Here is a 24,029-nt window from a genome sequence, read left to right on the forward strand (position 1 = left end):
CTCAGTTATCAGAAGAAAGCACCACCCTGCCCCGTGTGAGGCTCGAACTCACGACCTTCAGATTATGAGACTGACGCGCTGCCTAACTGCGCCAACGAGGCCCGTGGGCTAGAGGGGGCCCGAACAGAGATAAAGTAGCTTCTAGGTCCCTGGTTTCAGGTGTGGCTCGAACAGGCCATCTCTAGCCAGGCAAGGGTGTCAGGATGGCCGAGCGGTCTAAGGCGCTGCGTTCAGGTCGCAGTCTCCCCTGGAGGCGTGGGTTCGAATCCCACTTCTGACAGACCTATCCTTTGGCTGCAGACAGAGACTTCAGTCTTCTGCCATGTTGGGCCAGCAGGGCGTTAACTTTGACAAAACAAAGCATTAGGCAGATGCTAGTATTAATTGGGCAGGCGTTGAAGGCAAGGATGAGTTTTTAGACACTTTTTGAAAATGGTTAAAGCCTCCGCTGCTCGAATTGAGATAGGCAAGCAGATCCACCAGCATAGGTCTGAACCAGCGACTTTAGGTATGTTGCTGCAGAGCCAGTGGTTATCTTGTAGGCAAACATCAGTACCTTGAATCTGATGCGAACAGCTATTGGTAGCCAGTGCAAAATTATGAAGAGAGGTGTGACGTGGGCTTTCTTTGAAGACCACTCGTTGAAGACCACTCTCGCTGCTGCATCCTGGATCAGTTGCAGAGGCTTGATAGTACGTGCCGGAAGACCCGCCAAGGGAGCGTAACAGTAGTCCGGTCTGGAGAAAACAGAGAGCTTGGACAAGGAGTTGTGTGGCCTGCTCTGATCGGAAGGGTCTAATCTTCCGAACGTTGTACAAGGCAAATCTTCAGGACCGGGCCAGTGCAGCAATATGGCCTTTGAAACTTCACAAAACCTCAGGAGGACGTGGCCACGTGTTACATGAATATGAGAGGGATGCTATTACTGCCTTCGTGTAGCATTAGCCAGCATGAATGCAGAATTTTGACTTCATTGTAAATAAAAGGATTGCACGGGCCTACACGCAATGTCGCTGATTGAGATTCAGGGAATTTACCTGGAACCTCACAGTTTTCCACAAAGCATCATTTCACCTGCCCTGAAGAGGAGCTGTGGCCTTTTGCCCCCAGGAGACACAGGGAAACCCACACGAAAGGGGACAGAGAACCTCACTCTGTCTTTCTGAGCCACGGGTGTCAAACTCAGTCCCCTGCAGAGTTTAGATTCAAGCCTGATTGAACACACCTGATCCAACCAATCATGCCCTTCAGGCTCATTTGAAAACTACACGCCATGTGTGTTTGAGAAGGGTTGGAACAACACTCTACAGGGCTCGGGCCCTAAAGGAATTTAGTTTGATAGCCCTGGTCTAAGCTCTCTCAGTTATCAGAAAAAAGCACCACCCTGCCCCGTGTGAGGCTCGAACTCACGACCTTCAGATTATGAGACTGACGCGCTGCCTAACTGCGCCAACGAGGCCCGTGGGCTAGAGGTGGCCCGAACAGAGATAAAGTAGCTTCTAGGTCCCCGGTTTCAGGTGTGGCTCGAACAGGCCATCTCTAGCCAGGCAAGGGTGTCAGGATGGCCGAGCGGTCTAAGGCGCTGCGTTCAGGTCGCAGTCTCCCCTGGAGGCGTGGGTTCGAATCCCACTTCTGACAGACCTATCCTTTGGCTGCAGACAGAGACTTCAGTCTTCTGCCATGTTGGGCCAGCAGGGCGTTAACTTTGACAAAACAACGCATTAGGCAGATGCTAATATTAATTGGGCAGGCGTTAAAGGCAAGGATGAGTTTTTAGACACTTTTTGAAAATGGTTAAAGCCTCCGCTGCTCGAATTGAGATAGGCAAGCAGATCCACCAGCATAGGTCTGAACCAGCGACTTTAGGTATGTTGCTGCAGAGCCAGTGGTTATCTTGTAGGCAAACATCAGAACCTTGAATCTGATGCGAACAGCTATTGGTAGCCAGTGCAAAATTATGAAGAGAGGTGTGACGTGGGCTTTCTTTGGCTCGTTGAAGACCACTCTCGCTGCTGCATCCTGGATCAGTTGCAGAGGCTTGATAGTACGTGCCGGAAGACCCGCCAAGGGAGCGTAACAGTAGTCCGGTCTGGAGAAAACAGAGAGCTTGGACAAGGAGTTGTGTGGCCTGCTCTGATCGGAAGGGTCTAATCTTCCGAACGTTGTACAAGGCAAATCTTCAGGACCGGGCCAGTGCAGCAATATGGCCTTTGAAACTTCACAAAACCTCAGGAGGACGTGGCCACGTGTTACATGAATATGAGAGGGATGCTATTACTGCCTTCGTGTAGCATTAGCCAGCATGAATGCAGAATTTTGACTTCATTGTAAATAAAAGGATTGCACGGGCCTACACGCAATGTCGCTGATTGAGATTCAGGGAATTTACCTGGAACCTCACAGTTTTCCACAAAGCATCATTTCACCTGCCCTGAAGAGGAGCTGTGGCCTTTTGCCCCCAGGAGACACAGGGAAACCCACACGAAAGGGGACAGAGAACCTCACTCTGTCTTTCTGAGCCACGGGTGTCAAACTCAGTCCCCTGCAGAGTTTAGATTCAAGCCTGATTGAACACACCTGATCCAACCAATCATGCCCTTCAGGCTCATTTGAAAACTACACGCCTTGTGTGTTTGAGAAGGGTTGGAACAACACTCTACAGGGCTCGGGCCCTAAAGGAATTTAGTTTGATACCCCTGGTCTAAGCTCTCTCAGTTATCAGAAAAAAGCACCACCCTGCCCCGTGTGAGGCTCGAACTCACGACCTTCAGATTATGAGACTGACGCGCTGCCTAACTGCGCCAACGAGGCCCGTGGGCTAGAGGGGGCCCGAACAGAGATAAAGTAGCTTCTAGGTCCCCGGTTTCAGGTGTGGCTCGAACAGGCCATCTCTAGCCAGGCAAGGGTGTCAGGATGGCCGAGCGGTCTAAGGCGCTGCGTTCAGGTCGCAGTCTCCCCTGGAGGCGTGGGTTCGAATCCCACTTCTGACAGACCTATCCTTTGGCTGCAGACAGAGACTTCAGTCTTCTGCCATGTTGGGCCAGCAGGGCGTTAACTTTGACAAAACAACGCATTAGGCAGATGCTAGTATTAATTGGGCAGGCGTTGAAGGCAAGGATGAGTTTTTAGACACTTTTTGAAAATGGTTAAAGCCTCCGCTGCTCGCATTGAGATAGGCAAGCAGATCCACCAGCATAGGTCTGAACCAGCGACTTTAGGTATGTTGCTGCAGAGCCAGTGGTTATCTTGTAGGCAAACATCAGTACCTTGAATCTGATGCGAACAGCTATTGGTAGCCAGTGCAAAATTATGAAGAGAGGTGTGACGTGGGCTTTCTTTGGCTCGTTGAAGACCACTCTCGCTGCTGCATCCTGGATCAGTTGCAGAGGCTTGATAGTACGTGCCGGAAGACCCGCCAAGGGAGCGTAACAGTAGTCCGGTCTGGAGAAAACAGAGAGCTTGGACAAGGAGTTGTGTGGCCTGCTCTGATCGGAAGGGTCTAATCTTCCGAACGTTGTACAAGGCAAATCTTCAGGACCGGGCCAGTGCAGCAATATGGCCTTTGAAACTTCACAAAACCTCAGGAGGACGTGGCCACGTGTTACATGAATATGAGAGGGATGCTATTACTGCCTTCGTGTAGCATTAGCCAGCATGAATGCAGAATTTTGACTTCATTGTAAATAAAAGGATTGCACGGGCCTACACGCAATGTCGCTGATTGAGATTCAGGGAATTTACCTGGAACCTCACAGTTTTCCACAAAGCATCATTTCACCTGCCCTGAAGAGGAGCTGTGGCCTTTTGCCCCCAGGAGACACAGGGAAACCCACACGAAAGGGGACAGAGAACACCACTCTGTCTTTCTGAGCCACGGGTGTCAAACTCAGTCCCCTGCAGAGTTTAGATTCAAGCCTGATTGAACACACCTGATCCAACCAATCATGCCCTTCAGGCTCATTTGAAAACTACACGCCATGTGTGTTTGAGAAGGGTTGGAACAACACTCTACAGGGCTCGGGCCCTAAAGAAATTTAGTTTGATACCCCTGGTCTAAGCTCTCTCAGTTATCAGAAGAAAGCACCACCCTGCCCCGTGTGAGGCTCGAACTCACGACCTTCAGATTATGAGACTGACGCGCTGCCTAACTGCGCCAACGAGGCCCGTGGGCTAGAGTGGGCCCGAACAGAGATAAAGTAGCTTCTAGGTCCCTGGTTTCAGGTGTGGCTCGAACAGGCCATCTCTAGCCAGGCAAGGGTGTCAGGATGGCCGAGCGGTCTAAGGCGCTGCGTTCAGGTCGCAGTCTCCCCTGGAGGCGTGGGTTCGAATCCCACTTCTGACAGACCTATCCTTTGGCTGCAGACAGAGACTTCAGTCTTCTGCCATGTTGGGCCAGCAGGGCGTTAACTTTGACAAAACAACGCATTAGGCAGATGCTAGTATTAATTGGGCAGGCATTGAAGGCAAGGATGAGTTTTTAGACACTTTTTGAAAATGGTTAAAGCCTCCGCTGCTCGAATTGAGATAGGCAAGCAGATCCACCAGCATAGGTCTGAACCAGCGACTTTAGGTATGTTGCTGCAGAGCCAGTGGTTATCTTGTAGGCAAACATCAGTACCTTGAATCTGATGCGAACAGCTATTGGTAGCCAGTGCAAAATTATGAAGAGAGGTGTGACGTGGGCTTTCTTTGAAGACCACTCGTTGAAGACCACTCTCGCTGCTGCATCCTGGATCAGTTGCAGAGGCTTGATAGTACGTGCCGGAAGACCCGCCAAGGGAGCGTAACAGTAGTCCGGTCTGGAGAAAACAGAGAGCTTGGACAAGGAGTTGTGTGGCCTGCTCTGATCGGAAGGGTCTAATCTTCCGAACGTTGTACAAGGCAAATCTTCAGGACCGGGCCAGTGCAGCAATATGGCCTTTGAAACTTCACAAAACCTCAGGAGGACGTGGCCACGTGTTACATGAATATGAGAGGGATGCTATTACTGCCTTCGTGTAGCATTAGCCAGCATGAATGCAGAATTTTGACTTCATTGTAAATAAAAGGATTGCACGGGCCTACACGCAATGTCGCTGATTGAGATTCAGGGAATTTACCTGGAACCTCACAGTTTTCCACAAAGCATCATTTCACCTGCCCTGAAGAGGAGCTGTGGCCTTTTGCCCCCAGGAGACACAGGGAAACCCACACGAAAGGGGACAGAGAACCTCACTCTGTCTTTCTGAGCCACGGGTGTCAAACTCAGTCCCCTGCAGAGTTTAGATTCAAGCCTGATTGAACACACCTGATCCAACCAATCATGCCCTTCAGGCTCATTTGAAAACTACACGCCATGTGTGTTTGAGAAGGGTTGGAACAACACTCTACAGGGCTCGGGCCCTAAAGGAATTTAGTTTGATAGCCCTGGTCTAAGCTCTCTCAGTTATCAGAAAAAAGCACCACCCTGCCCCGTGTGAGGCTCGAACTCACGACCTTCAGATTATGAGACTGACGCGCTGCCTAACTGCGCCAACGAGGCCCGTGGGCTAGAGGAGGCCCGAACAGAGATAAAGTAGCTTCTAGGTCCCCGGTTTCAGGTGTGGCTCGAACAGGCCATCTCTAGCCAGGCAAGGGTGTCAGGATGGCCGAGCGGTCTAAGGCGCTGCGTTCAGGTCGCAGTCTCCCCTGGAGGCGTGGGTTCGAATCCCACTTCTGACAGACCTATCCTTTGGCTGCAGACAGAGACTTCAGTCTTCTGCCATGTTGGGCCAGCAGGGCGTTAACTTTGACAAAACAACGCATTAGGCAGATGCTAATATTAATTGGGCAGGCGTTAAAGGCAAGGATGAGTTTTTAGACACTTTTTGAAAATGGTTAAAGCCTCCGCTGCTCGAATTGAGATAGGCAAGCAGATCCACCAGCATAGGTCTGAACCAGCGACTTTAGGTATGTTGCTGCAGAGCCAGTGGTTATCTTGTAGGCAAACATCAGAACCTTGAATCTGATGCGAACAGCTATTGGTAGCCAGTGCAAAATTATGAAGAGAGGTGTGACGTGGGCTTTCTTTGGCTCGTTGAAGACCACTCTCGCTGCTGCATCCTGGATCAGTTGCAGAGGCTTGATAGTACGTGCCGGAAGACCCGCCAAGGGAGCGTAACAGTAGTCCGGTCTGGAGAAAACAGAGAGCTTGGACAAGGAGTTGTGTGGCCTGCTCTGATCGGAAGGGTCTAATCTTCCGAACGTTGTACAAGGCAAATCTTCAGGACCGGGCCAGTGCAGCAATATGGCCTTTGAAACTTCACAAAACCTCAGGAGGACGTGGCCACGTGTTACATGAATATGAGAGGGATGCTATTACTGCCTTCGTGTAGCATTAGCCAGCATGAATGCAGAATTTTGACTTCATTGTAAATAAAAGGATTGCACGGGCCTACACGCAATGTCGCTGATTGAGATTCAGGGAATTTACCTGGAACCTCACAGTTTTCCACAAAGCATCATTTCACCTGCCCTGAAGAGGAGCTGTGGCCTTTTGCCCCCAGGAGACACAGGGAAACCCACACGAAAGGGGACAGAGAACCTCACTCTGTCTTTCTGAGCCACGGGTGTCAAACTCAGTCCCCTGCAGAGTTTAGATTCAAGCCTGATTGAACACACCTGATCCAACCAATCATGCCCTTCAGGCTCATTTGAAAACTACACGCCATGTGTGTTTGAGAAGGGTTGGAACAACACTCTACAGGGCTCGGGCCCTAAAGGAATTTAGTTTGATAGCCCTGGTCTAAGCTCTCTCAGTTATCAGAAAAAAGCACCACCCTGCCCCGTGTGAGGCTCGAACTCACGACCTTCAGATTATGAGACTGACGCGCTGCCTAACTGCGCCAACGAGGCCCGTGGGCTAGAGGGGGCCCGAACAGAGATAAAGTAGCTTCTAGGTCCCCGGTTTCAGGTGTGGCTCGAACAGGCCATCTCTAGCCAGGCAAGGGTGTCAGGATGGCCGAGCGGTCTAAGGTGCTGCGTTCAGGTCGCAGTCTCCCCTGGAGGCGTGGGTTCGAATCCCACTTCTGACAGACCTATCCTTTGGCTGCAGACAGAGACTTCAGTCTTCTGCCATGTTGGGCCAGCAGGGCGTTAACTTTGACAAAACAACGCATTAGGCAGATGCTAATATTAATTGGGCAGGCGTTAAAGGCAAGGATGAGTTTTTAGACACTTTTTGAAAATGGTTAAAGCCTCCGCTGCTCGAATTGAGATAGGCAAGCAGATCCACCAGCATAGGTCTGAACCAGCGACTTTAGGTATGTTGCTGCAGAGCCAGTGGTTATCTTGTAGGCAAACATCAGAACCTTGAATCTGATGCGAACAGCTATTGGTAGCCAGTGCAAAATTATGAAGAGAGGTGTGACGTGGGCTTTCTTTGGCTCGTTGAAGACCACTCTCGCTGCTGCATCCTGGATCAGTTGCAGAGGCTTGATAGTACGTGCCGGAAGACCCGCCAAGGGAGCGTAACAGTAGTCCGGTCTGGAGAAAACAGAGAGCTTGGACAAGGAGTTGTGTGGCCTGCTCTGATCGGAAGGGTCTAATCTTCCGAACGTTGTACAAGGCAAATCTTCAGGACCGGGCCAGTGCAGCAATATGGCCTTTGAAACTTCACAAAACCTCAGGAGGACGTGGCCACGTGTTACATGAATATGAGAGGGATGCTATTACTGCCTTCGTGTAGCATTAGCCAGCATGAATGCAGAATTTTGACTTCATTGTAAATAAAAGGATTGCACGGGCCTACACGCAATGTCGCTGATTGAGATTCAGGGAATTTACCTGGAACCTCACAGTTTTCCACAAAGCATCATTTCACCTGCCCTGAAGAGGAGCTGTGGCCTTTTGCCCCCAGGAGACACAGGGAAACCCACACGAAAGGGGACAGAGAACCTCACTCTGTCTTTCTGAGCCACGGGTGTCAAACTCAGTCCCCTGCAGAGTTTAGATTCAAGCCTGATTGAACACACCTGATCCAACCAATCATGCCCTTCAGGCTCATTTGAAAACTACACGCCATGTGTGTTTGAGAAGGGTTGGAACAACACTCTACAGGGCTCGGGCCCTAAAGGAATTTAGTTTGATAGCCCTGGTCTAAGCTCTCTCAGTTATCAGAAAAAAGCACCACCCTGCCCCGTGTGAGGCTCGAACTCACGACCTTCAGATTATGAGACTGACGCGCTGCCTAACTGCGCCAACGAGGCCCGTGGGCTAGAGGGGGCCCGAACAGAGATAAAGTAGCTTCTAGGTCCCCGGTTTCAGGTGTGGCTCGAACAGGCCATCTCTAGCCAGGCAAGGGTGTCAGGATGGCCGAGCGGTCTAAGGCGCTGCGTTCAGGTCGCAGTCTCCCCTGGAGGCGTGGGTGCGAATCCCACTTCTGACAGACCTATCCTTTGGCTGCAGACAGAGACTTCAGTCTTCTGCCATGTTGGGCCAGCAGGGCGTTAACTTTGACAAAACAACGCATTAGGCAGATGCTAATATTAATTGGGCAGGCGTTAAAGGCAAGGATGAGTTTTTAGACACTTTTTGAAAATGGTTAAAGCCTCCGCTGCTCGAATTGAGATAGGCAAGCAGATCCACCAGCATAGGTCTGAACCAGCGACTTTAGGTATGTTGCTGGAGAGCCAGTGGTTATCTTGTAGGCAAACATCAGAACCTTGAATCTGATGCGAACAGCTATTGGTAGCCAGTGCAAAATTATGAAGAGAGGTGTGACGTGGGCTTTCTTTGGCTCGTTGAAGACCACTCTCGCTGCTGCATCCTGGATCAGTTGCAGAGGCTTGATAGTACGTGCCGGAAGACCCGCCAAGGGAGCGTAACAGTAGTCCGGTCTGGAGAAAACAGAGAGCTTGGACAAGGAGTTGTGTGGCCTGCTCTGATCGGAAGGGTCTAATCTTCCGAACGTTGTACAAGGCAAATCTTCAGGACCGGGCCAGTGCAGCAATATGGCCTTTGAAACTTCACAAAACCTCAGGAGGACGTGGCCACGTGTTACATGAATATGAGAGGGATGCTATTACTGCCTTCGTGTAGCATTAGCCAGCATGAATGCAGAATTTTGACTTCATTGTAAATAAAAGGATTGCACGGGCCTACACGCAATGTCGCTGATTGAGATTCAGGGAATTTACCTGGAACCTCACAGTTTTCCACAAAGCATCATTTCACCTGCCCTGAAGAGGAGCTGTGGCCTTTTGCCCCCAGGAGACACAGGGAAACCCACACGAAAGGGGACAGAGAACCTCACTCTGTCTTTCTGAGCCACGGGTGTCAAACTCAGTCCCCTGCAGAGTTTAGATTCAAGCCTGATTGAACACACCTGATCCAACCAATCATGCCCTTCAGGCTCATTTGAAAACTACACGCCATGTGTGTTTGAGAAGGGTTGGAACAACACTCTACAGGGCTCGGGCCCTAAAGGAATTTAGTTTGATAGCCCTGGTCTAAGCTCTCTCAGTTATCAGAAAAAAGCACCACCCTGCCCCGTGTGAGGCTCGAACTCACGACCTTCAGATTATGAGACTGACGCGCTGCCTAACTGCGCCAACGAGGCCCGTGGGCTAGAGGGGGCCCGAACAGAGATAAAGTAGCTTCTAGGTCCCCGGTTTCAGGTGTGGCTCGAACAGGCCATCTCTAGCCAGGCAAGGGTGTCAGGATGGCCGAGCGGTCTAAGGCGCTGCGTTCAGGTCGCAGTCTCCCCTGGAGGCGTGGGTTCGAATCCCACTTCTGACAGACCTATCCTTTGGCTGCAGACAGAGACTTCAGTCTTCTGCCATGTTGGGCCAGCAGGGCGTTAACTTTGACAAAACAACGCATTAGGCAGATGCTAATATTAATTGGGCAGGCGTTAAAGGCAAGGATGAGTTTTTAGACACTTTTTGAAAATGGTTAAAGCCTCCGCTGCTCGAATTGAGATAGGCAAGCAGATCCACCAGCATAGGTCTGAACCAGCGACTTTAGGTATGTTGCTGGAGAGCCAGTGGTTATCTTGTAGGCAAACATCAGAAACTTGAATCTGATGCGAACAGCTATTGGTAGCCAGTGCAAAATTATGAAGAGAGGTGTGACGTGGGCTTTCTTTGGCTCGTTGAAGACCACTCTCGCTGCTGCATCCTGGATCAGTTGCAGAGGCTTGATAGTACGTGCCGGAAGACCCGCCAAGGGAGCGTAACAGTAGTCCGGTCTGGAGAAAACAGAGAGCTTGGACAAGGAGTTGTGTGGCCTGCTCTGATCGGAAGGGTCTAATCTTCCGAACGTTGTACAAGGCAAATCTTCAGGACCGGGCCAGTGCAGCAATATGGCCTTTGAAACTTCACAAAACCTCAGGAGGACGTGGCCACGTGTTACATGAATATGAGAGGGATGCTATTACTGCCTTCGTGTAGCATTAGCCAGCATGAATGCAGAATTTTGACTTCATTGTAAATAAAAGGATTGCACGGGCCTACACGCAATGTCGCTGATTGAGATTCTGGGAATTTACCTGGAACCTCACAGTTTTCCACAAAGCATCATTTCACCTGCCCTGAAGAGGAGCTGTGGCCTTTTGCCCCCAGGAGACACAGGGAAACCCACACGAAAGGGGACAGAGAACCTCACTCTGTCTTTCTGAGCCACGGGTGTCAAACTCAGTCCCCTGCAGAGTTTAGATTCAAGCCTGATTGAACACACCTGATCCAACCAATCATGCCCTTCAGGCTCATTTGAAAACTACACGCCTTGTGTGTTTGAGAAGGGTTGGAACAACACTCTACAGGGCTCGGGCCCTAAAGGAATTTAGTTTGATACCCCTGGTCTAAGCTCTCTCAGTTATCAGAAAAAAGCACCACCCTGCCCCGTGTGAGGCTCGAACTCACGACCTTCAGATTATGAGACTGACGCGCTGCCTAACTGCGCCAACGAGGCCCGTGGACTAGAGGGGGCCCGAACAGAGATAAAGTAGCTTCTAGGTCCCCGGTTTCAGGTGTGGCTCGAACAGGCCATCTCTAGCCAGGCAAGGGTGTCAGGATGGCCGAGCGGTCTAAGGCGCTGCGCTCAAGCTGGGGAACAATAGTCCGTCAAAGACGGGGAAGAAGGGAAGAAAAGAGGGAAGGAAGAAAAAGAGAAGGGGAAGAAGAGAAAGAAAAAATGAAGAAAAGAAAGGGTCAAATTTGACGTTCAAAGACGGATCTTCCTTAGCATGCGCGCAGTGATACATCTTCCGGTTTCTTCTTGCGGTAAATTCGCGCATTTATATTACACTGTTTTCTATTGCAGGTGCTCCCCTCGACCCGGGTTCGAATCCAGCTAAAGATAACTTTTTGTTTTATTGTTAATTGCTTTAAATAAATGAAGTTTCAAGGTTAATTAAATGTATATATGTGCTTGTTTGATATTTTTTTCATTACATTTTAATACACCAATGGAAATGTGTTTTGTTATTATTAGTTATTTAGTAGTTGTTGTATTATTTTTTATTCTGATTAAGCATGTTATTGTGTGTAGTTGTATTCATATTTATTTTAAGCATGTTATTAGTTGTGATTTTATTGATATTAAATCAGATTTTTTTTTAAGGTTACATTCATTCAAGACACCTTTAAATCTGTCATTTTTAATTAAAACAGGATGCAAAAATAGTCATTATTATGCTTAAAAATGTCTGTGACAAATGACAAAGTGCAAATTATCTTTTTATAGGAATACGTTCTATTGTTGCAGTGTACTGATGAAATGTTTACTAAAGTACAAATAAAAAAGCAATCATTCTCTTTTTTTTTTTACAATTATGCCAACATAACAGTAATGAATATTAAACAAATTAAATTTATATAAGTTTTCAAAAAAAAAAAAAAAAATTAAAAGGAAAATAAATGTAGAAATCAAAACACATTTCTCAATTTGCTTTTTTTATTTATTTTACAATTATGCTAACAGAACAGTAATGAATATTAAATGAAGTTTTCAAACAATAAATTAAAAAGGTAAAAGTAAAAGTTAAATAGGATTAAAAAATCAAGTTAAATAAAATAATGTTAGACACAAATATTAACAATAGTGAACTATATTTAAACAACTATATACACACAACAATAAATAAAAATATACAGTGTATACATTATTTGGGAGAAGGTTCTCCGCATTTACTCTAACCACTTTTCTTTTGTAATGTTCTCAGTCTGTGGACAGTATATACACCTTGCCCCTGTACTGGCTATGTCCCGTTGCACTGGTTTTGAATTGTCCACACTTCCTGCAAGTGTTTGCCTTGTAGGGTCTCTTGGGCATGGTTTGTGGAGCTGGTTGAGAATTGGTGCTCTGCACAATAGGCTGTAACGGTGGCATCCTATGGACCGCTGACAGTCTCTGAACCATTTGCAGACCCTGGAACACTGGCACACCCTGAAACATCGACAAAAATATGGTTTTCTGGTATAAAAAAAAAATTGAACAAGTTTAATAATTCGTACAGAATGGAACGTGAAAAGTGTCTTCATAGAATACTTTATGGATTATGCCATTACTTACAGAGACAGTACTGCTTGGTATAGAGGCACAAGACACTGCTGCGCTGGGTTGGTCTTCAACCTGAGAAGGTCTCCTGACCACACTAAGATTTGGCTTTGCTGCAGCAATGTGAGAGCCAGTAAATCTTGGTTTGGTAAATCAAAAATGTGAGAAGACAGAATGTGTTATAATAGCAAGAATTACGAAGAATTAATTAATATTACTATTTTAAGTAAATGCAGGTTTTTAAAAACATTTCTTTCTGAATAGAAGTGTCATCCATATTTATTAGCAGTATTGACTCCTGAAATTACTACAAAGTATTTGCATGATGGAATAATTGTTAATATGTGTACAGTTAATAATAGCCAGCGTCTATGTGGTATGTTACCTGAGATTGAGAAAGAAAGATAATGTAGCTTTAACACATGAGAAGTATTGAGAGAGATGCCATGAGGGACATGAGTCTAGTCTCAAGAGAGAAAGCAGACAGGTTACATTCTACATTTATCCTTGACCATGTGACTTAAACCAAATCTGAGATATTCAAACTGACCATTCAGCAGACAACAGGTGCCCCCACTGTACAAGAGGGGTGACAATTAGTAGGTCTCAGCCAGCATCTCATAGCATTCTTGCTTTTTCTTTTTTTCTTCATCTTACGTTCTGAACTTTCTTGAATTTTAATTGAGCACATTCTTAAGTGGTATTATTAAAAAAGTTAAATAGTAATTCTTACCATTGAAAATTGTGTTGCAACTCTTGCTTCCACAGGTGCAGTAGGCTGGGGCTGGGGCAGGGGCAGGGGCATGGGATGAGGCTGGGGGTCAGGCTGACTCTGCTCCATGGCCTTCTTTGCTGTTTCAGCAGCATGAGGTTCTTCCACCACCCTTTGTGCTGGTCCAGTAGAGGCTTAAGACGACAAAAAAAAAAAAAAACCCTTAATACATAATTCAGAAAGAAACCTTTTCAGTAAATATACTAATGATACTAATAAAAAACATGCATTTCAGCACACCTCCAAGCAAGGTTGTTTGGCCACGAGACAGCATCTGACATTTCTCTATCTGTAAGCATTATAACAAATATAATGCACAATACAAGTGAGTCCCTTAAGAGAGCATAAAATACTTCATTAAATTCATATATTTATTCATTCATTCATTTCTAGGACACAAGTCACATTTATTTTATATATAATGTTACAACTGGTATCTCTATTTAGAGGAGAAAGATACAAGACAGGAACATTTCTTAAAATACCTGCAACATTACATAAATGTCTATAAACAATTATTACACACTCTGGTTTGCACTGTTGAAAGCCATAACATAACACAACCATCACATTACATCGTTCAAATGAATGGGACCAGGTAAATGTTTGTTCTGAAGCCTGATGTGTTGTTCTCTTATGCAAATACACTAAACCAAGATACTAATAATGTTCGATTACGATTATTTTTTATTTTTATACATCTATAATGCAAAGGTAACAAACACTCACCCATTGATAAATCTCGTACCACTTTTTATGTCGAACTACGCGACAATGACCCTTGTCATAGGTCACAAACTTGAGTAATTAACCTTTTTTACCTCTGACACGCCCCCTGAGGAAGATGTCATTCTTTCGTACACCTTCGGCACGGTTCGGCAACTTGATTGACACCTGACTAGAAGCGCTGACCCCTCCACCTTGCGGTGAGACGCGGAAACGTGCCGTCGAAATCCCCCTGCTCTCTGATTGGTCAAATGTCACGAATGTCAAGATAATGTTATAAATTGCGCTTTTTGATTGGCTGGAAATGTTAAGGCGCTTCGACGCGATTGGTCCAAATGTCATAGCGCTTCGATGCGATTGGCTGCGCAGTTCGACATTGCTCAACATTTCTGAAATTATGTCGGACTATCCTTCGTCAGCTAGCGCTCAGGTCGCAGTCTCCCCTGGAGGCGTGGGTTCGAATCCCACTTCTGACAGACCTATCCTTTGGCTGCAGACAGAGACTTCAGTCTTCTGCCATGTTGGGCCAGCAGGGCGTTAACTTTGACAAAACAACGCATTAGGCAGATGCTAATATTAATTGGGCAGGCGTTAAAGGCAAGGATGAGTTTTTAGACACTTTTTGAAAATGGTTAAAGCCTCCGCTGCTCGAATTGAGATAGGCAAGCAGATCCACCAGCATAGGTCTGAACCAGCGACTTTAGGTATGTTGCTGCAGAGCCAGTGGTTATCTTGTAGGCAAACATCAGAACCTTGAATCTGATGCGAACAGCTATTGGTAGCCAGTGCAAAATTATGAAGAGAGGTGTGACGTGGGCTTTCTTTGGCTCGTTGAAGACCACTCTCGCTGCTGCATCCTGGATCAGTTGCAGAGGCTTGATAGTACGTGCCGGAAGACCCGCCAAGGGAGCGTAACAGTAGTCCGGTCTGGAGAAAACAGAGAGCTTGGACAAGGAGTTGTGTGGCCTGCTCTGATCGGAAGGGTCTAATCTTCCGAACGTTGTACAAGGCAAATCTTCAGGACCGGGCCAGTGCAGCAATATGGCCTTTGAAACTTCACAAAACCTCAGGAGGACGTGGCCACGTGTTACATGAATATGAGAGGGATGCTATTACTGCCTTCGTGTAGCATTAGCCAGCATGAATGCAGAATTTTGACTTCATTGTAAATAAAAGGATTGCACGGGCCTACACGCAATGTCGCTGATTGAGATTCAGGGAATTTACCTGGAACCTCACAGTTTTCCACAAAGCATCATTTCACCTGCCCTGAAGAGGATCTGTGGCCTTTTGCCCCCAGGAGACACAGGGAAACCCACACGAAAGGGGACAGAGAACCTCACTCTGTCTTTCTGAGCCACGGGTGTCAAACTCAGTCCCCTGCAGAGTTTAGATTCAAGCCTGATTGAACACACCTGATCCAACCAATCATGCCCTTCAGGCTCATTTGAAAACTACACGCCATGTGTGTTTGAGAAGGGTTGGAACAACACTCTACAGGGCTCGGGCCCTAAAGGAATTTAGTTTGATAGCCCTGGTCTAAGCTCTCTCAGTTATCAGAAAAAAGCACCACCCTGCCCCGTGTGAGGCTCGAACTCACGACCTTCAGATTATGAGACTGACGCGCTGCCTAACTGCGCCAATGAGGCCCGTGGGCTAGAGGGGGCCCGAACAGAGATAAAGTAGCTTCTAGGTCCCCGGTTTCAGGTGTGGCTCGAACAGGCCATCTCTAGCCAGGCAAGGGTGTCAGGATGGCCGAGCGGTCTAAGGCGCTGCGCTCAAGCTGGGGAACAATAGTCCGTCAAAGACGGGGAAGAAGGGAAGAAAAGAGGGAAGGAAGAAAAAGAGAAGGGGAAGAAGAGAAAGAAAAAATGAAGAAAAGAAAGGGTGAAATTTGATGTTCAAAGACGGATCTTCCTTAGCATGTGCGCAGTGATACATCTTCCGGTTTCTTCTTGCGGTAAATTCGCGCATTTATATTACACTGTTTTCTATTGCAGGTGCTCCCCTCGACCCGGGTTCGAATCCAGCTAAAGACAACTTTTTGTTTTATTGTTAATTGCTTTAAATAAATGAAGTTTCAAGGTTAATTAAATGTATATATGTGCTTGTTTGATATTTTTTTATTACATTTTAATACACCAATGGAAATGTGTTTTGTTATTATTAGTTATTTAGTAGTTGTTGTATTATTTTTGTTATTAAGCATGTTATTATGTGTAGTTGTATTCATATTTATTTTAAGCATGTTATTAGTTGTGATTCTATTGATATTAAATCAGATTTTTTTTAAGGTTACATTCATTCAAGACACCTTTAAATCTGTCATTTTTAATTAAAAAAGGATGCAAAAATAGTCATTATTATGCTTAAAAATGTCTGTGACAAATGACAAAGTGCAAATTATCTTTTTATAGGAATACGTTCTATTGTTGCAGTGTACTGATGAAATGTTTAATAAAGTACAAATAAAAAAGCAATCATTCTCTCTTTTTTTTTTTTTACAATTATGCCAACATAACAGTAATGAATATTAAACAAATTAAATTTATATAAGTTTTCAAAAAAAAAAAATTAAAAGGGAAATAAAAGGAAAATAAATGTAGAAATCAAAACACATTTCTCAATTTGTTTTTTTATTTATTTTACAATTATGCTAACAGAAAAGTAATGAATATTAAATGAAGTTTTCAAACAATAAATTAAAAAGGTAAAAGTAAAAGTTAAATAGGATTAAAAAAGCAAGTTAAATAAAATAATGTTAGACACAAATATTAACAATAGTGAACTATATTTAAACAACTATATACACACAACAATAAATAAAAATATACAGTGTATACATTATTTGGGAGAAGGTTCTCCGGATTTACTCTAACCACTTTTCTTTTGTAATGTTCTCAGTCTGTGGACAGTATATACACCTTGCCCCTGTACTGGCTATGTCCCGTTGCACTGATTTTGAATTTTCCACACTTCCTGCAAGTGTTTGCCTTGTAGGGTCTCTTGGGCATGGTTTGTGGAGCTGGTTGTGAATTGGTGCTCTGCAAAATAGGCTGTAACAGTGGCATCCTATGGACCGCTGACAGTCTTTGAACCATTTGTAGACCCTGGAACACTGGCACACCCTGAAACATCGACAAAAATATGGTTTTCTGGTATTAAAAGAAAAATTGAACAAGTTTAATAATTCGTACAGAATGGAACGTGAAAAGTGCCTTTATAGAATACTTTATACATTATGCCATTACTTACAGAGACAGTACTGCTTGGTATAGAGGCACAAGACACTGCTGCGCTGGGTTGGTCTTCAACCTGAGAAGGTCTCCTGACCACACTAAGATTTGGCTTTGCTGCAGCAATGTGAGAGCCAGTAAATCTTGGTTTGGTAAATCAAAAATGTGAGAAGACAGAATGTGTTATAATAGCAAGAATTACGATTTATATTAATATTACTATTTTAAGTAAATGCAGGTTTTTAAAAACATTTCTTTCTGAATAGAAGTGTCATCCATATTTATTAGCAGTATTGACTCCTGAAATTACTACAAAGTATTTGCATGATGGAATAATTGTTAATGTGTACAGTTAATAATAGCCAGCGTCTATGTGGTATGTTACCTGAGATTGAGAAAGAAAGATAATGTAGCTTTAACACATGAGAAGTATTGAGAGGGATGCCATGAGGGACATGAGTCTAGTCTCAAGAGAGAAAGCAAACAGGTTACATTCTACATTTATCCTTGACCATGTGACTTAAACCAAATCTGAGATATTCAAACTGACCATTCAGCAGACAACAGGTGCCCCCACTGTACAAGAGGGGTGACAATTAGTAGGTCTCAGCCAGCATTTCATAGCATTCTTGCTTTTTCTTTTTTTCTTCATCTTACGTTCTGAACTTTCTTGAATTTTAATTGAGCACATTCTTAAGTGGTATTATTAAAAAAGTTAAATAGTAATTCTTACCATTGAAAATTGTGTTGCAACTCTTGCTTCCACAGGTGCAGTAGGCTGGGGACGGGGCAGGGGCATGGGATGAGGCTGGGAGTCAGGCTGACTCTGCTCCATGGCCTTCTTTGCTGTTTCAGCATCATGAGGTTCTTCCACCACCCTTTGTGCTGGTCCAGTAGAGGCTTAAGACGGGAAAAAAAAAAAAAAAAACCTTAATACATAATTCAGAAAGAAACCTTTTCAGTAAATATACTAATGATACTAATAAAAAACATGCATTTCAGCACACCTCCAAGCAAGGTTGTTTGGCCACGAGACAGCATCTGACATTTCTCTATCTGTAAGCATTATAACAAATATAATGCACAATACAAGTGAGTCCCTTAAGAGAGCATAAAATACTTCATTAAATTCATATATTTATTCATTCATTCATTCATTTCTAGGACACAAGTCCCATTTATCTTATATATAATGTTACAACTGGTATCTCTATTTAGAGGAGAAAGATACAAGACAGGAACATTTCTTAAAATACCTGCAACATTACATAAATGTCTATAAACAATTATTACACACTCTGGTTTGCACTGTTGAAAGCCATAACATAACACAACCATCACATTACATCGTTCAAATGAATGGGACCAGGTAAATGTTTGTTCTGAAGCCTGATGTGTTGTTCTCTTATGCAAATACACTAAACCAAGATACTAATAATGTTCGATTACGATTATTTTTTATTTTTATACATCTATAATGCAAAGGTAACAAACACTCACCCATTGACAAATCTCGTACCACTTTTTATGTCGAACTACGCGACAATGACCCTTGTCATAGGTCACAAACTTGAGTAATTAACCTTTTTTACCTCTGACACGCCCCCTGAGGATGATGTCATTCTTTCGTACACCTTCGGCACGGTTCGGCAACTTGATTGACACCTGACTAGAAGCGCTGACCCCTCCACCTAGCGGTGAGACGCGGAAACGTGCCGTCGAAATCCCCCTGCTCTCTGATTGGTCAAATGTCACGAATGTCAAGATAATGTTATAAATTGCGCTTTTTGATTGGCTGGAAATGTTAAGGCGCTTCGACGCGATTGGTCCAAATGTCATAGCGCTTCGATGCGATTGGCTGCGCAGTTCGACATTGCTCAACATTTCTGAAATTATGTCGGACTATCCTTCGTCAGCTAGCGCTCAGGTCGCAGTCTCCCCTGGAGGCGTGGGTTCGAATCCCACTTCTGACAGACCTATCCTTTGGCTGCAGACAGAGACTTCAGTCTTCTGCCATGTTGGGCCAGCAGGGCGTTAACTTTGACAAAACAACGCATTAGGCAGATGCTAATATTAATTGGGCAGGCGTTAAAGGCAAGGATGAGTTTTTAGACACTTTTTGAAAATGGTTAAAGCCTCCGCTGCTCGAATTGAGATAGGCAAGCAGATCCACCAGCATAGGTCTGAACCAGCGACTTTAGGTATGTTGCTGCAGAGCCAGTGGTTATCTTGTAGGCAAACATCAGAACCTTGAATCTGATGCGAACAGCTATTGGTAGCCAGTGCAAAATTATGAAGAGAGGTGTGACGTGGGCTTTCTTTGGCTCGTTGAAGACCACTCTCGCTGCTGCATCCTGGATCAGTTGCAGAGGCTTGATAGTACGTGCCGGAAGACCCGCCAAGGGAGCGTAACAGTAGTCCGGTCTGGAGAAAACAGAGAGCTTGGACAAGGAGTTGTGTGGCCTGCTCTGATCGGAAGGGTCTAATCTTCCGAACGTTGTACAAGGCAAATCTTCAGGACCGGGCCAGTGCAGCAATATGGCCTTTGAAACTTCACAAAACCTCAGGAGGACGTGGCCACGTGTTACATGAATATGAGAGGGATGCTATTACTGCCTTCGTGTAGCATTAGCCAGCATGAATGCAGAATTTTGACTTCATTGTAAATAAAAGGATTGCACGGGCCTACACGCAATGTCGCTGATTGAGATTCAGGGAATTTACCTGGAACCTCACAGTTTTCCACAAAGCATCATTTCACCTGCCCTGAAGAGGAGCTGTGGCCTTTTGCCCCCAGGAGACACAGGGAAACCCACACGAAAGGGGACAGAGAACCTCACTCTGTCTTTCTGAGCCACGGGTGTCAAACTCAGTCCCCTGCAGAGTTTAGATTCAAGCCTGATTGAACACACCTGATCCAACCAATCATGCCCTTCAGGCTCATTTGAAAACTACACGCCATGTGTGTTTGAGAAGGGTTGGAACAACACTCTACAGGGCTCGGGCCCTAAAGGAATTTAGTTTGATAGCCCTGGTCTAAGCTCTCTCAGTTATCAGAAAAAAGCACCACCCTGCCCCGTGTGAGGCTCGAACTCACGACCTTCAGATTATGAGACTGACGCGCTGCCTAACTGCGCCAACGAGGCCCGTGGGCTAGAGGGGGCCCGAACAGAGATAAAGTAGCTTCTAGGTCCCCGGTTTCAGGTGTGGCTCGAACAGGCCATCTCTAGCCAGGCAAGGGTGTCAGGATGGCCGAGCGGTCTAAGGCGCTGCGTTCAGGTCGCAGTCTCCCCTGGAGGCGTGGGTTCGAATCCCACTTCTGACAGACCTATCCTTTGGCTGCAGACAGAGACTTCAGTCTTCTGCCATGTTGGGCCAGCAGGGCGTTAACTTTGACAAAACAACGCATTAGGCAGATGCTAATATTAATTGGGCAGGCGTTAAAGGCAAGGATGAGTTTTTAGACACTTTTTGAAAATGGTTAAAGCCTCCGCTGCTCGAATTGAGATAGGCAAGCAGATCCACCAGCATAGGTCTGAACCAGCGACTTTAGGTATGTTGCTGCAGAGCCAGTGGTTATCTTGTAGGCAAACATCAGAACCTTGAATCTGATGCGAACAGCTATTGGTAGCCAGTGCAAAATTATGAAGAGAGGTGTGACGTGGGCTTTCTTTGGCTCGTTGAAGACCACTCTCGCTGCTGCATCCTGGATCAGTTGCAGAGGCTTGATAGTACGTGCCGGAAGACCCGCCAAGGGAGCGTAACAGTAGTCCGGTCTGGAGAAAACAGAGAGCTTGGACAAGGAGTTGTGTGGCCTGCTCTGATCGGAAGGGTCTAATCTTCCGAACGTTGTACAAGGCAAATCTTCAGGACCGGGCCAGTGCAGCAATATGGCCTTTGAAACTTCACAAAACCTCAGGAGGACGTGGCCACGTGTTACATGAATATGAGAGGGATGCTATTACTGCCTTCGTGTAGCATTAGCCAGCATGAATGCAGAATTTTGACTTCATTGTAAATAAAAGGATTGCACGGGCCTACACGCAATGTCGCTGATTGAGATTCAGGGAATTTACCTGGAACCTCACAGTTTTCCACAAAGCATCATTTCACCTGCCCTGAAGAGGAGCTGTGGCCTTTTGCCCCCAGGAGACACAGGGAAACCCACACGAAAGGGGACAGAGAACCTCACTCTGTCTTTCTGAGCCACGGGTGTCAAACTCAGTCCCCTGCAGAGTTTAGATTCAAGCCTGATTGAACACACCTGATCCAACCAATCATGCCCTTCAGGCTCATTTGAAAACTACACGCCTTGTGTGTTTGAGAAGGGTTGGAACAACACTCTACAGGGCTCGGGCCCTAAAGGAATTTAGTTTGATAGCCCTGGTCTAAGCTCTCTCAGTTATCAGAAGAAAGCACCACCCTGCCCCGTGTGAGGCTCGAACTGACGCGCTGCCTAACTGCGCCAACGTGGCCCGTGGGCTAGAGGGGGCCCGAACAGAGATAAAGTAGCTTCTAGGTCCCCGGTTTCAGGTGTGTCTCGAACAGGCCATCTCTAGCCAGGCAAGGGTGTCAGGATGGCCGAGCGGTCTAAGGCGCTGCGTTCAGGTCGCAGTCTCCCCTGGAGGCGTGGGTTCGAATCCCACTTCTGACAGACCTATCCTTTGGCTGCAGACAGAGACTTCAGTCTTCTGCCATGTTGGGCCAGCAGGGCGTTAACTTTGACAAAACAACGCATTAGGCAGATGCTAGTATTAATTGGGCAGGCGTTGAAGGCAAGGATGAGTTTTTAGACACTTTTTGAAAATGGTTAAAGCCTCCGCTGCTCGAATTGAGATAGGCAAGCAGATCCACCAGCATAGGTCTGAACCAGCGACTTTAGGTATGTTGCTGCAGAGCCAGTGGTTATCTTGTAGGCAAACATCAGTACCTTGAATCTGATGCGAACAGCTATTGGTAGCCAGTGCAAAATTATGAAGAGAGGTGTGACGTGGGCTTTCTTTGGCTCGTTGAAGACCACTCTCGCTGCTGCATCCTGGATCAGTTGCAGAGGCTTGATAGTATGTGCCGGCAGACCCGCCAAGGGAGCGTAACAGTAGTCCGGTCTGGAGAAAACAGAGAGCTTGGACAAGGAGTTGTGTGGCCTGCTCTGATCGGAAGGGTCTAATCTTCCGAACGTTGTACAAGGCAAATCTTCAGGACCGGGCCAGTGCAGCAATATGGCCTTTGAAACTTCACAAAACCTCAGGAGGACGTGGCCACGTGTTACATGAATATGAGAGGGATGCTATTACTGCCTTCGTGTAGCATTAGCCAGCATGAATGCAGAATTTTGACTTCATTGTAAATAAAAGGATTGCACGGGCCTACACGCAATGTCGCTGATTGAGATTCAGGGAATTTACCTGGAACCTCACAGTTTTCTACAAAGCATCATTTCACCTGCCCTGAAGAGGAGCTGTGGCCTTTTGCCCCCAGGAGACACAGGGAAACCCACACGAAAGGGGACAGAGAACCTCACTCTGTCTTTCTGAGCCACGGGTGTCAAACTCAGTCCCCTGCAGAGTTTAGATTCAAGCCTGATTGAACACACCTGATCCAACCAATCATGCCCTTCAGGCTCATTTGAAAACTACACGCCTTGTGTGTTTGAGAAGGGTTGGAACAACACTCTACAGGGCTCGGGCCCTAAAGGAATTTAGTTTGATACCCCTGGTCTAAGCTCTCTCAGTTATCAGAAAAAAGCACCACCCTGCCCCGTGTGAGGCTCAAACTCACGACCTTCAGATTATGAGACTGACGCGCTGCCTAACTGCGCCAACGAGGCCCGTGGACTAGAGGGGGCCCGAACAGAGATAAAGTAGCTTCTAGGTCCCCGGTTTCAGGTGTGGCTCGAACAGGCCATCTCTAGCCAGGCAAGGGTGTCAGGATGGCCGAGCGGTCTAAGGCGCTGCGTTCAGGTCGCAGTCTCCCCTGGAGGCGTGGGTTCGAATCCCACTTCTGACAGACCTATCCTTTGGCTGCAGACAGAGACTTCAGTCTTCTGCCATGTTGGGCCAGCAGGGCGTTAACTTTGACAAAACAACGCATTAGGCAGATGCTAGTATTAATTGGGCAGGCGTTGAAGGCAAGGATGAGTTTTTAGACACTTTTTGAAAATGGTTAAAGCCTCTGCTGCTCGAATTGAGATAGGCAAGCAGATCCACCAGCATAGGTCTGAACCAGCGACTTTAGGTATGTTGCTGCAGAGCCAGTGGTTATCTTGTAGGCAAACATCAGTACCTTGAATCTGATGCGAACAGCTATTGGTAGCCAGTGCAAAATTATGAAGAGAGGTGTGACGTGGGCTTTCTTTGAAGACCACTCGTTGAAGACCACTCTCGCTGCTGCATCCTGGATCAGTTGCAGAGGCTTGATAGTACGTGCCGGAAGACCCGCCAAGGGAGCGTAACAGTAGTCCGGTCTGGAGAAAACAGAGAGCTTGGACAAGGAGTTGTGTGGCCTGCTCTGATCGGAAGGGTCTAATCTTCCGAACGTTGTACAAGGCAAATCTTCAGGACCGGGCCAGTGCAGCAATATGGCCTTTGAAACTTCACAAAACCTCAGGAGGACGTGGCCACGTGTTACATGAATATGAGAGGGATGCTATTACTGCCTTCGTGTAGCATTAGCCAGCATGAATGCAGAATTTTGACTTCATTGTAAATAAAAGGATTGCACGGGCCTACACGCAATGTCGCTGATTGAGATTCAGGGAATTTACCTGGAACCTCACAGTT

The 24,029-nt window shown here is 46.2% G+C and overlaps 20 non-coding genes across 20 annotated transcripts; 10 read left to right on the top strand and 10 right to left on the bottom strand.

Moving 5' to 3' along the window:
* Positions 1-27: 27 nt before the first annotated feature.
* trnam-cau (transfer RNA methionine (anticodon CAU)) lies at positions 28-101 on the bottom strand. The gene has a single exon. It is a non-coding gene; the product is annotated as a tRNA-Met (tRNA).
* A 96-nt stretch (positions 102-197) lies between these two features.
* trnal-cag (transfer RNA leucine (anticodon CAG)) lies at positions 198-280 on the top strand. Its single transcript has one exon. It is a non-coding gene; the product is annotated as a tRNA-Leu (tRNA).
* Positions 281-1,385: 1,105 nt separating this feature from the next.
* Positions 1,386-1,459, bottom strand: trnam-cau (transfer RNA methionine (anticodon CAU)). Its single transcript has one exon. It is a non-coding gene; the product is annotated as a tRNA-Met (tRNA).
* A 96-nt stretch (positions 1,460-1,555) lies between these two features.
* Positions 1,556-1,638, top strand: trnal-cag (transfer RNA leucine (anticodon CAG)). Its single transcript has one exon. It is a non-coding gene; the product is annotated as a tRNA-Leu (tRNA).
* A 1,099-nt stretch (positions 1,639-2,737) lies between these two features.
* trnam-cau (transfer RNA methionine (anticodon CAU)) lies at positions 2,738-2,811 on the bottom strand. The gene has a single exon. It is a non-coding gene; the product is annotated as a tRNA-Met (tRNA).
* Positions 2,812-2,907: 96 nt separating this feature from the next.
* trnal-cag (transfer RNA leucine (anticodon CAG)) lies at positions 2,908-2,990 on the top strand. The gene has a single exon. It is a non-coding gene; the product is annotated as a tRNA-Leu (tRNA).
* Positions 2,991-4,089: 1,099 nt separating this feature from the next.
* On the bottom strand, positions 4,090-4,163 carry trnam-cau (transfer RNA methionine (anticodon CAU)). The gene has a single exon. It is a non-coding gene; the product is annotated as a tRNA-Met (tRNA).
* A 96-nt stretch (positions 4,164-4,259) lies between these two features.
* Positions 4,260-4,342, top strand: trnal-cag (transfer RNA leucine (anticodon CAG)). Its single transcript has one exon. It is a non-coding gene; the product is annotated as a tRNA-Leu (tRNA).
* A 1,105-nt stretch (positions 4,343-5,447) lies between these two features.
* trnam-cau (transfer RNA methionine (anticodon CAU)) lies at positions 5,448-5,521 on the bottom strand. The gene has a single exon. It is a non-coding gene; the product is annotated as a tRNA-Met (tRNA).
* Positions 5,522-5,617: 96 nt separating this feature from the next.
* On the top strand, positions 5,618-5,700 carry trnal-cag (transfer RNA leucine (anticodon CAG)). The gene has a single exon. It is a non-coding gene; the product is annotated as a tRNA-Leu (tRNA).
* A 1,099-nt stretch (positions 5,701-6,799) lies between these two features.
* trnam-cau (transfer RNA methionine (anticodon CAU)) lies at positions 6,800-6,873 on the bottom strand. Its single transcript has one exon. It is a non-coding gene; the product is annotated as a tRNA-Met (tRNA).
* Positions 6,874-6,969: 96 nt separating this feature from the next.
* Positions 6,970-7,052, top strand: trnal-cag (transfer RNA leucine (anticodon CAG)). The gene has a single exon. It is a non-coding gene; the product is annotated as a tRNA-Leu (tRNA).
* Positions 7,053-8,151: 1,099 nt separating this feature from the next.
* On the bottom strand, positions 8,152-8,225 carry trnam-cau (transfer RNA methionine (anticodon CAU)). The gene has a single exon. It is a non-coding gene; the product is annotated as a tRNA-Met (tRNA).
* A 1,278-nt stretch (positions 8,226-9,503) lies between these two features.
* trnam-cau (transfer RNA methionine (anticodon CAU)) lies at positions 9,504-9,577 on the bottom strand. The gene has a single exon. It is a non-coding gene; the product is annotated as a tRNA-Met (tRNA).
* A 96-nt stretch (positions 9,578-9,673) lies between these two features.
* On the top strand, positions 9,674-9,756 carry trnal-cag (transfer RNA leucine (anticodon CAG)). Its single transcript has one exon. It is a non-coding gene; the product is annotated as a tRNA-Leu (tRNA).
* A 1,099-nt stretch (positions 9,757-10,855) lies between these two features.
* Positions 10,856-10,929, bottom strand: trnam-cau (transfer RNA methionine (anticodon CAU)). Its single transcript has one exon. It is a non-coding gene; the product is annotated as a tRNA-Met (tRNA).
* Positions 10,930-20,322: 9,393 nt separating this feature from the next.
* Positions 20,323-20,396, bottom strand: trnam-cau (transfer RNA methionine (anticodon CAU)). The gene has a single exon. It is a non-coding gene; the product is annotated as a tRNA-Met (tRNA).
* A 96-nt stretch (positions 20,397-20,492) lies between these two features.
* trnal-cag (transfer RNA leucine (anticodon CAG)) lies at positions 20,493-20,575 on the top strand. Its single transcript has one exon. It is a non-coding gene; the product is annotated as a tRNA-Leu (tRNA).
* Positions 20,576-21,821: 1,246 nt separating this feature from the next.
* Positions 21,822-21,904, top strand: trnal-cag (transfer RNA leucine (anticodon CAG)). The gene has a single exon. It is a non-coding gene; the product is annotated as a tRNA-Leu (tRNA).
* Positions 21,905-23,173: 1,269 nt separating this feature from the next.
* On the top strand, positions 23,174-23,256 carry trnal-cag (transfer RNA leucine (anticodon CAG)). The gene has a single exon. It is a non-coding gene; the product is annotated as a tRNA-Leu (tRNA).
* Positions 23,257-24,029: the final 773 nt, after the last annotated feature.

Source organism: Carassius gibelio, chromosome A4 (assembly GCF_023724105.1).
Source record: "Carassius gibelio isolate Cgi1373 ecotype wild population from Czech Republic chromosome A4, carGib1.2-hapl.c, whole genome shotgun sequence".
NCBI classification, from domain to species: Eukaryota; Metazoa; Chordata; class Actinopteri; order Cypriniformes; family Cyprinidae; genus Carassius; species Carassius gibelio.